This window comes from Dicentrarchus labrax, unplaced genomic scaffold (genome assembly GCF_905237075.1).
Source record: "Dicentrarchus labrax unplaced genomic scaffold, dlabrax2021, whole genome shotgun sequence".
Classification (NCBI taxonomy): domain Eukaryota; kingdom Metazoa; phylum Chordata; class Actinopteri; family Moronidae; genus Dicentrarchus; species Dicentrarchus labrax.
The window spans coordinates 24,085,288-24,097,599 of NW_026136708.1; positions in this window are offsets into that span (position 1 = coordinate 24,085,288).

The window sequence follows — 12,312 nt, forward strand, 5'->3', positions numbered from 1 at the left end:
TTAAAGATCTGACTTGTGGCAAAGGTGACATGTTAAAAATCACTAACCATAGAGCTAGTTAGATAGCTTAGAGTGCTGACAAACCACAACTAAATGGTTATTTCCACACTGCTACTTTGTTCTATAGCACTGAACATCAACCATACAATGCCAGGTCTCCACAGCAACAACATTCATTAGTCATACATGAGCAGTAACCACGATAACCCCTACAAACTCATTACTGAGGAGAGTTTACCCAGCAGCAACTGTGGACACTGCTCTCAGCTTGAGTCCGGCACATCAAAACAGAGCGTGGCAACATCTCTTAGCACAATTCAGCAGTGGTGGAGTACTCAGCAGTACTCAGATCTTTTACTAAAAATAGCAATACACAAGTCCTGCTATCAAAATCTTTCTTGTGGATTATAATTATTGATGCATTAATGTGTTAATTACTGTAATGCTGGAACTAATTTAATAATTACTTTATATTCTGCTAAGTCGCTTTGTTTGGCTATAAGTATAGTACACTATGTTTCTACATTGTTCTACAATAATTCTTACAAATAACTAAACAATACATCATAATTTATAAAGTGACTATATTTTGTATTATTAATCAGAATCTGAAAAGTAACTTATCAAATAAATGTAGTGGAGTAAAGAGTACATTTACCAAACCAACCATTTAGACATCATCTTTCCTCTTGTGAACCTGAAAAAGAGCCGCCACTCCGCCACTCCGCCGCCCACGTGTTGAGATTTGCATCACTGATCCCCTCTCCGGCCATCAGTGCACGTCAGCTTCCAGAGACGAGCCTCCCACTGCGAACCACCGCAGGAGGTCTGATGATGAGGCGCGATCTGTCTGAAGGGCACCGCGGCCTGTCAGAGCCTTCAAGTGTCAAAACCTCAGCTTCAATTAAATCTGTCATCTCATCCACATCCGAACTCCTCCGACACAGAGGAGGAAGAGTGTCCTCCTCGAAGGAAGAGAAACGAAGAAAGACCGCGAGGAGGTTTCACTCCAAAACAAGATGTCATGAATGATGGAGTGCGTTTGGGGCTCCTCACAAGCTGATGTAATTCGCAGCCACAGGTGCACTGCTTCTGAATCAATACAGTTCAAAAGAGACAAAAGAGGGGCACTATTTCATTTTTATATCTCATTTTACAGATCAGAGAGGAAGAAGAGGAGGAAGACGTTCTCAGAAAAAGATTGTGCAAATAACAGAAGCTTTTGATGCATAAATCAGAAGGACTTAATGGGAGCTCTGAGGGGACACAAAGTACGACAGCAAAAATAGTAGACTGAGATCAAACTGATGACAGAACAAACTTCATCATGTTTGTTCTCTTTCATCTCAGCCCGGTTTGATTTTGTACTTTCTGTCACTTCAGCAGACGTTATTAAATTCCTTAAAAGCTTCCAGAGAGAGAGCAGTACTTTACTCATGTCGACAGCAGATCCCATCATGGGAACATATTCAAGTTATTATCACTACCATCTCTAATAGCTATACTTTGAGGACGAAATCAGGAAGTCTATTTGCAAGTCACAAGTAAGTCTTAAGTCTTTGCACATAAATTCCAAGGCAAGACAGTTGTAGACCTTAAACTTTTGTTTTGTGTCCTACAGTCCTAGTTTAGTGGCATGGTGGCAAGAGGGTCCTGGTTAAATTCCCAGCTGGGCCTTTCTGTGTGGAGTTCGCATGTTCTCCCTGTGTTTGCAATCACAATCAGGGTGGCTTCCCACTGCTCATAGGACTTAGGGAGGTCAATTGAAGAAGGGAGAATTATTATTGTTTTAGGTCAAAAGACTAAAGTTCAAGTGAAGTCACAAAACGTTTGTGTTAAAGTCGAGTTGGAAGTCTGTTGTGATTTTGTCAATTCTATCACATTTCTTACAGAACTTCCGAGCAGAGTTCCTAATGGTGTAATTAACTAAAATAACATTTTAATTACATTAATCATGCATAACCATTGATCATCAGGTTTAAGACACTTGCGCGTAGGCTTCATTTCACAGACCTGGGAGCTCTGTCCACTAATTATATACTGTCAATGATGTGAGCCTGTCAGTGGCAAAAACAGGCCTTTTTAATGGACATACTTTGATCGATGCATTTGCCCCCAAGAATTGTGTTGCAGCCACCTCAACCCATTTCACGGCTGCTGGCTGTGATGATCTATTGAACCAATTCCAAAACACGTTGTTCCTATTAGTCTTTTAGACCTGAATTGATGTAATGTGATGTTTTTATCTGATCTGATGAAATAAAAGATGATTTTCCGGCCTCAGCAAGACAATAAAGTTCTGTTCGATTCTATTTTAAAATATTTAATAAAGCCCAGGTTTCAAAACACCAGAATTACCTTTTAAAAGTACTGGTTGGAAGAGTACAGGGTTGGGTTCACAATGAGAGCTCACTGACTTTCATGTGATGTTTATATGTATGAATTTTACCTGATGAAGCCTGAGGACCAAAACGTTAAAAAGTGAGTGCAAGGGATTTTATGGGTTATTCCAAAGTCCTGTTGCTACAATGGAAAGCTGTTCAGGAGTCAATACAGAAATCAAGAAAATGTCTTGGATGAATCTTTTAACGAGGAGGAGGAGAGAACATTATTCACTCATTTCCCCACCCATATTTTCTCCCAGATGGTCGGAAAAAGTTGGAAGCAGTGATTTGTTGCTCACACGCCCACTTTTCTAACCTTGAGGCCGGGCTACAAATGACACCAGACAGTTACAGCAGGAGGAGGAGGAGGATAAGGAGTCATTTCCCTCCATGAAAAGGAGCAATGGTTGAGGGATTGTAAGGATGACAGAATGATGCTGCAGATGAAAAAGTAAAGTTGTCTTTCTGACAACATTGTTTCTGATTTTCTCTGCAGAGTAAATTCTCATGCTAATGTGTTACAATAGTTTGTTGTGAAGATTTGATCTTTCTTCAGTCAGGACAACAAAAGCCAGATGGTTAACTTTATGTGAAATGATTTTGAGATGACTTGATATGAACGGCAGCCTGCTGCTCATGAAAGGAAATATCTCCCAGCATGCTCAGAGACCCAGGGGTACTTCAGCCATGACATGATTAATAACCCTGCACTTAAAATAGGCTTCAAAAATAATTATAGGAGATGGATGGGGGAAGTGCAGTTTCTGAATCAGAATCACTTTAATTACAGAGTACAAAGAATGTGGAAGGATTTGTGTTGGTGGAATAAGTGCAGGGACAAAGCAACAACAAAGGCAAAGTGCTTGCTGGGAGTCTGGTTCTGACACTGCTGGGACTCCGCAAGAAGACCAAAAGGTACACAAAGTGACTTCAAACAGTCAAATTACACCGTATCCATTCATCCCTGTTCCCTCGCTGCAGTCATGTTTGATGTTCCTGATGGTAGAAAGCAATCTCCCATCAGTCCAGACTTTACAGGAAGCAAGTACATTATCTTCAGGCTGGTTTGATCATGAAAAAGAGTTCAAGTCAAACCTCGACCTCGAAGTGAAAGCAGGCTTGATGGTTCAAGAACAAATTCACAAGCAAAGAGCTGAAAAAAACTTTACAAAACTAGCTCAGATTACACTTACACTGGAAATAATGAATGCAAATTGATCTAAAGGAACTCTTTTATGATCAGACTCTGAAAAGGCAACGTGCCCTTGCACTCTGTCTGCATTGAGTTTACTGAAAAAGCAATGCTTCAGTCAGAGACCTCACAATATGAGGCATTAACATCCTTACACTCGAGACGCAGGCTGCAACAGACGACAGCATCATGATGTCTGAGACAATAATGAAGTTAATAATTGATTACACATTTCCATAAAGATCCTTGTAATACAACGGAAACCTGGAGATACTGGATGGTAAATACAAAGTAATACTGATCCACAGGAGTAGTTCAAACAGGACCAGATTAAGTATATTCTTCAACTCTGAACCTTATGTAATCAGGACACAAAAAAAGTGACTGTAATCCATTACAGTTACAGACAGATGAGTAAACCTGGGGATTATTTAGCAGGATTCCTGTGTTCTTCATTCTGATTCAATCAGCCATATTCTGGATTTCATATATATGAATCTCAGTTGTGTGATGCTGCTGTATTTTTATCTCCCTGTAAGGTTTATTTTTATGATCTTTCTGGGTCAAGAATTATGGGAGCTGCAGTTGAGAGTATTGATGAAAGCTTGGATTGAATTCGGAGCACATATTAAATGGCATTTAGGGTGCAATACCTCATCTGGCTATTGACTGGTTTTTGGTGGCTGCTGTCTCTACTTGCAGCTGAATCTGGAGATAATACAAATGTTTGTCCAGTAAATTTTAATGAAACACTTTGATGTTAAAAGGAGCAAAGCAGGAGATTTCAGGTCATGTGACTACTTCCTGCCATATTCCATTCATACTGAGTTCAGATAAAATAATAATAAAGAGCAGCAGTATCATCCATCCATCTGGACGGTCGAGGAGACTTTGTTTTTGATGCTGCCGAGTTTTGAGCGTAACACATCTCCTAACAGACGATGTGTTTATCCGGTTGCCTAGCAACATCTCAGCAGGGGAGGCACCGATAGCAGCCCGGAGATAAAATGACTCTTTTCTTATTTAAAAAAAAAAAAGTCTCAGTTCAGTTCAGTGTCAGAGTTACTGTGAACATATGCAACAACCTGCATTCACAGGAGCAGATACTGAGCTCATGTTTGTGGGTCAGTATCTATAGTATATACATCAGTAAAAATACTTAGAATTTGTTGTAATCAAGTTATCTTTAAGGCTCCAGGGAACTCGGAGTAGAGCAGCCAATTGTCACATCGGAGAAGCAGAATGTTGATTATTATTGATTATCAAAGTTGTTGATTATTTTTTCTGTTCAACTGATGGATTAATGATTTAATCAACGCTAAGTTCTACATGCAACTGTGTGCATTTGTATGCATGATACTAAGTGTGTGTGTGTGTGTCGCCCTGCATGTTAATGTGCACATGAATATGTATGACAGTGACATTTATTAGAGTGACTGTACATCGAGGCTCTGACAATATCACTGCTGTCAAAGTAAAATAAAGTATTTTTAACTAAGTTTGATTTTAATGTTCTTCAACATAGAAACTCAAACTTTAACATCTGCAGCAGTAAAATATAACAGCAGTAATATTCATAACTCCTTATTACTAACTGATACAATTTAAGATTATATATAATCCTTCCCTGCCTGTCGTACTCTTGTAGCTGAGAGTCTCTACGTTAAGTCAATTTCCATAAAGCAGTTTTATACGTCAGACAGACCATAAAACATGATGATAAAACAGAAAAAAAGACCCAAACACCAACCTTTCTGTGAGCAGGTTTGGTCATAAGCAGCGAAGCAAACTTTAGTTTTAATTAAATTCTACATTTGCTGAACATATTGTGTGTGACAGTCAATGACTCTATAGGTGTCTCTTTGTGTTACGCTCCTAATTGCACCTCGAACCCGGCAGCTCAGCTCGGTGAGCCTGACTGCACGCCGGCCAATATGCCTATGAATCATTGTTGAGCTGGCGAGGGGTAACCAGGGAGCTAATTAGCCTTCTGTGTAGCTTCTGCCTTTTTTTTCGATTTACTTTTCTGCATGTTGAAGATACATTTTCAGTGAATGCTTATGGATCGTGGAAAAACAGATGTTTTAAATGTTCAGTAAAAGGTATCAAGTTTGAGGAAGCCTTGTGTGTCTAGGATGGTTCAATCAGCCTCGGCTTGTTTGAGCGATCGCTGACAACAACTCGACAAGTCCTCAGGGCCTCTTTAGAGGTGACGACATCTCAGCGGAGAATAAATGGATCAGAAGTTTCAGACAGGGGGAGAACACACTGACTAGAAATCCCATTTTCCTCTTCCAGGAAATGAGAAATGTCTGTATCTGATTCTGAAGTTTAGGACCGCGGCCGAGGAACAGATGATTGGTTTTGGAAAAGGATGTAATGGTACAAATCCTCTGTTTGGTTCATACCTCAGTTCCAGAGTCACAACTTGCAACGTACTTGGCACAACTTCAGGTCGGACATGTCGACAGAAGTGTATAAATTAGCTGTGTATCTGATTTGTTATTTATTGGGCTGATATACACCAATATATCTGTGATAAGCTAAAAGTGTCTGATAATTTTGTCAAATAACCCAAATTACAGTGACACTGTTCGCAGCAGTGATTAGTTAATTTTACATCTCACAACTGATCTTTCACACAGCTGTAATTAATGTTTGCCTTTATATTAACCTTAACCATGATCTTTCTCAATGGATGTAAATATATATCGCCTGACGGTTAAATCACGATACATGTTTGAAGATTCAACTCGGTGATGAAGAGTTAATTATGATACTCTTTTAGAAGAGCAGAGGGCATTATCTGTTTCTGACTTTGCTTGTTCGCCGTCCTATGCTGTTTGCGTCAGTAGCTGGATCAAGGTGCAAAGACATCCTGTTTAAAATCTGAGGTTTCTCTCTTTATTTTCATTTTGTTTAAAGAAATCATGAGAAAATCAAAGTGTGAACTCAGTATCATGAATGTGTGAGTTGAGATACATCCTTCTTTCTCTACCACTGACCGCACTGTGGTATAGATACAGTATGAGGAGACCGTTTCTAAAATGTCAGGGAACTAGAAATATCTCCCATTACCGAGCCGTATCTATGGTTCTTCCTATTTACTGGAGCAGTTTTCATTGCATTAAAACATTATGGGATGTTCATGATTCTTCCAGGTTTTGGGAAGGACCTCATGTGTTACCAGGTAAACAGAAGCTTGTAAAAAACATGATAAAATAATGATTGACTTATTGAGAGTGACAGCAGTATAAGCAGGAGCATGTGAGTCAAAGCTTTTCCTCTGCAGCGATTCTGGAATTAAAACTGATTGACTGCGAGGTCCCCAGAGGAAGACTCCCACCAGCTCACGGGTCAGAGGTTGAGATGAAGTTGAAGGTGGACACAAAGCCACAGCTCCATCCATCCCCTTGTACCTCTCAGAAAAACCACATCCTAATGATTTTCTCCACTTTCCAAAGCCCTGACGTGAACTTCAAAAGTCTTGTGTTTTATCCTCTCACAGCTGCGTTCCACTCTGCTGCGGGCTGGGGGATGACCTGCGCGGGAGGCCAGAGATTTAGCCCAGATTTCATAGTTCAGACGCTCATCAGAGGAGCCGACCGGCTACAGACGCTGCCTCCTCAGCCGGGAAGCCACTGGAATACTAAGAGGCTTCTTCTCTGAGTCAAGAGGGTGAAAGTGGCTGGGAAAGAGTTTTACACATCGTTTGACACGTGTGGAGGAAATCTGCAGGAAAACTTCATATAATAAGTGAGTGTGCAGATTCATATCGTATGTATTATTTACAGTAGTGAATGCAGACATATGAGGACCTTAAGTTACCTTTATAATAATAAAAGTAATATGAGGAAAGACAGGTGTAAGTAATAATGATGGCTTTATTTAGAGGAAAACTACAGTTTATTACAACATGGACGTCCAAAAGGACAGCTGTGTGGCACAAAAGATCTTGGGATGCACTCAACTGGAGCTGCTACCATTATACGATTAGTTGTCAACTATTAAATGAATCACCAGCTATTTAAATAATCGATTAATCATTTTCTGAGCTTCTCAAATGAGAATATTTTCTGGTTCCTTTAGTCCTCTATGACAGTAAACTGAATATCACAAAATGAAAATGGCTCAACAGCGCCCCATAAACTCAGCCCGAGTCACGTTTTACCGATATGTATGAAAATCAGTACCCACGTGTTCCATGACCACACAAACAAAAAAAGTCTCTTGGAGCCATATCCTAAAACCAAAACGAAGTTGGACTCCTGTTTATAAATGTTGATGATTAAAAGTTATTAAAATCTTGAGGTTCCTTGCTTCATTAATTTAGGTCCAGTTAAAACTGAGAGGAAATTACACTAAATCAAAGTTATTTTAAAAGCCTAAAAGATTCGGGGCTTCGTAGAAAACATTTTAATCTGGAGCCCCAGAAGCCACGCCCCCGCTCTGCCCCTGGATGCAACATGGTGGACTCTGTAGAAGAGGAGTCATTCCCTCTGTAGATAAAAATTCTAAGGTAACAAAAACACAATGATTCTTATTTCCAGGCAACTATTCACTAATGGAAACTATGAATATTATATTACATTTCTGACTGCAAAATCCTCCTAAGACTGAACAACAAAAGACTGAAGACTGATTGGAATATGATTTAGGTGAAACTGAAGTCCATTGAATTTAATTAAAATTTTATATGGTGAGTTAAAGCCTATGTTTATTTTCTCCTGGATGAGCGGTGTTTCAGGAGAGGAACCTTTCTGTTTGGCTGATAAGAAGACAAACTTTGTACTTTTGGTGTCTCAAAGACTTTAAAAGTTCTTCTGAACTGTTTCACAGCCTTTTTACAGCCTTGAGTTAATGTCATTAGGGCTTTTTATGGATCTTCAAACACTTAAGGACAATCAAGCTTTTAAAGCAATTAGACGTCAGGCACAATAATTAAGAGAAAACTGCACAGAAACTGAGGAAGAGTTCGGTTCTGCTCGCTCAATAACTTCCTGTCTGCTTTCCCGGGCGCTGACAGCAGTGGAGGTCCGCCAGGAGACTTGGCGCAGACCTGACACTGACGTTACGCTCTGATTGACTGCAATTTCCTGGCTGCTGACTGCACACCGGTCTCCTCCCTGCAGCAGCTCAGTGGGCATTTGTGTCAATCAGTCCCCTCCGAGATCCTCCCTGCCCCCGCCGATGACAGGCAGTCCGGACTAGCAGGCTGTGACAGGCTCATTCAGGGTCCCCAGCACACGCGGGTCCAGATGGATGCACTACAGGTAAACAGGACGCTCTCAATAATGTCCATAAAATAAGAAGATGATTATAGACATCACTGCATTGCGCTGCTGCACCCAATACAATATTGTCTGACTCTGAACTGCTGCTGTTCTTCAGCACTGAAGTTTGTGAGGAGTCTTTGTTGACCTCTTTTACCTTGAGCTTTACTGTCATTCAGACAGGTCATCTCGTCTCACGTTGTTGTTGAAAGACGTTGTTTACTTGTGTTTCTCCGCTTCAAATCTCTGACTGACTTCCTGTCTGGCGCCATAATGTTAATGTAGCGTGAAATTCGATCTGGACAATTTTATTGTGAAAACCCAGTGTGATCTGAGGGGGTCGTGGCTCACGTTAAAAAATAGACCAGCCACGTATTCTTCACTGTGGTGCTTCTAGTGAAATTTCAAGCATTGTCTAGAAAGGACACGAAAAGCTCCGGCGACCGCAGTGGAGTCAGAACACCGATCATGGGAGCCCCCTCGCAGAACATTGATCCATCTGTCACCAAACTACTACAGATTTTTTTCTCACTGGAACAAGTTCCCAACTATTTTTGAAATTTGAACTTTCTTCGGAAGTTTTCATTGCAAAAAAGCCTAAAAACCTTGATCACAATTTGTTTAAGGCTGCAACAATCCCCTGAATGAAGCCTGAATGAGCTACAGGACAAAATACACGAGACAAAAACGTTTGAAGATGAACAAATGATGGAGCCAAGCAATGTGACGTCATAAAACTGTGCCAGGTGGAATTTCGGCATCAAAGACCCCAAACCCTGTTCAAAGTCCCGAAGAACCCGAATTCTCAGTTTGAACCCGAACAGAAACAGTTTGACTTGCTGGATTTTGCTGCGATTTGTGTGTAAATGAAAGGTTGGACAGAGACAGAAGGACTGAACTGATGAATTTATGGATTATGAAATGTGACAAGTTTCCATCTACTTTGTTAGCCCCTCATTGCCTGTTTTGTTACTTGCTGTTTACTCATGCTAATATCAGCTATGGATAGAGAGTCTTGTTAAGTTTAATTAAGCTACATGGAAACAATTAGCCTCCATGTTGCACTCAGATTTATTTAGCTTCTGTGAAATTCCACCCACTGCTACCAACTGAGAGTTAGATGCTCTTTTATGATTATTCCTTTATTAATAATTGGGCTTATGTGTTTCTTGTTTATTTCGTTTTTAATTAGGATGACTCTCCTGTTTTAGACCCCGCACACACTGCACGGTGGCCGGAAGATGGATAAGACTGAAAGGGTGTAAGCACCTGATGCCTCAAACCTTCCATTAAAGTTTTATGAATCCACGTCCAGTCTGTGTCCTGACCCGTCAACCCCATACTGGTGGAAAACACCTGAGCCAGCTAAATCTGTCAGTACAGAGACAACCTTTCAACACTTAACTGCTCCTTAAACCTCGGTTTTTGAGCAGTAAACACAATACTAACATATTATCACCTTATAAAGTTTTTATGATGAATGCAAACAGTTTTTACACAATCAGCAGAAAACATTTGCGTTCATTTGAAGTTGTGGTTTTCGCCGTCTCATGAACGTAATTCCAGTATTCATTCTCTTCTAGCTCTGGTTTGATCTCCTCCAACTATATCATTATTATAATGCTAGTAAACACCAACACTCTTTATGATCAGAAAGTAAAATCCTTGAATCCTGAATTAAAGTTAACAAGTGAGCCAGCAGCTGCTCCTTCCTGTAGCAGATAAAACACAAACCACCAACACAGGATGACGTCTAATTCTGTGCTAATTCTCCTGCAAGAGGGTCTTTTCCCTCCTTCACTCTTATAAATAGGGCAAATCTCAATTTGGATAATTTGTTCCAATTACCAGAGAATCAATGAGCAAGGTCTTAAAAAACAAACAAAAAAAAACCATGATGAAGCTTTAGGGAGCTTCTCATCCAAAACGCTAATTGAAAGCTGAGATTTTCCAAAGGGAAATAAGACAGCAGCACACACACACACACACACATATACATACACTGTACACACACACACTGAAACTGCTAGTTGCCTTGGAGATGAGGACTTTTTCTGTCTCTGCAGTTTGGACTGAAAAGGACTCACAACGTGTCATTCAGAGCGATGGAGCTGAATAATAAAGTTAACAGGTCAGACTCATCATGGACTCTGCTGCAGTCTAATTAAGACCCCTTTACGGATTTCCTGACGACTTCTGAACCATAAAAAACGCAGTTAGTTGTGCACATGGCTGGATTAAATGGTCCATTGTGGTGAACTGGGACGGACTTTAATGGTAGAAATACTGGGATGTAACATATAGACAGCTCCTCAGATATAGATAGAGCCCCCCCCTCCTTTTTCTACTTTAAAGTTTTTGATAAAAAACGAACAGAATAATAAAACACAGACTCAGAGTGTGAAAGGTTTCTCTGCGTACTTCATGGTCACCTTGACCCAAGTTCTACCCAGCCCCCCCTTCAAAACTCCTACATCCCCTTATTGTAACAGACATCTGCTACATGCTCCACTTTCTTTCACCTCTATACGTCTGCATCAGAGTTTCTTACAGTTTCATCTCTTTGTTTGCACCTTAAATAACACATGTAAAAAAAATAAAGATGGAATATGGATATTGTTTGCATATAGATATTAACACAACATAATATTGTTTGCTTCATGTTTGACAGAATCCTTTCCCAGAATGCATTTTCTCTGCTACACTAATGCATTTTATTCAATGGTGGATTAAAACGTGTAAATTAGTTGTAAGCTTCTATTAGAAGAAAGAAAACAAGTGCATTTCTGTTTCTGAATGTTTTCCTTCACCTGCATTAAGAGTTCAAATATTCCTCCACCTGTGTCGATTACTGGGCCCTCGACACTAAATTAACACATTATAAACTCACATCCGTGTCAGAGATCAAACAAGCATTCCCCTGTGCCGCTAAACGGCCATTTTACATGTGTACATCTGCTCTGCCTGATTTTCTGCTTCACTTCCTGTCTTTCATCTCTCGTTGCTCCGAGGAGACTCTGGTCTGCCAGTTTTTTCTTCCTTTGGAGGCAGAGACACGGATGACTCTTATAGCCCGCATTAGTCATGTTATACACATGAAACAGCGGCGCCATAATGAGATAGTGCATGCATGGAAACCGGTACCTTGCAGCCTAGATGGCACACGTCGACAGAGATCCCAGGACGGCGAGAACGAGCTGTCAGGGTTTTACTGTAATGCTAGGGCTCAGGAGATCCGTGCCGTCAGAGGAAATCTGCAGATAATAATTTACTTTGAAATCTCTCCTGGTGGGAGAGCAGGACAGACATACTTCATTCTGCTCTCTGTGACAGAGATTCATTTAAAAGAGCAATAAGTAAGATTTATATGGCCCAGAGGCACATGATCCACCATACATTCTTTAGATTTTATGGTTACACGTAGGGCTCAGGGTTCCCTCCCTTTTTAACAAATCATTTTCCA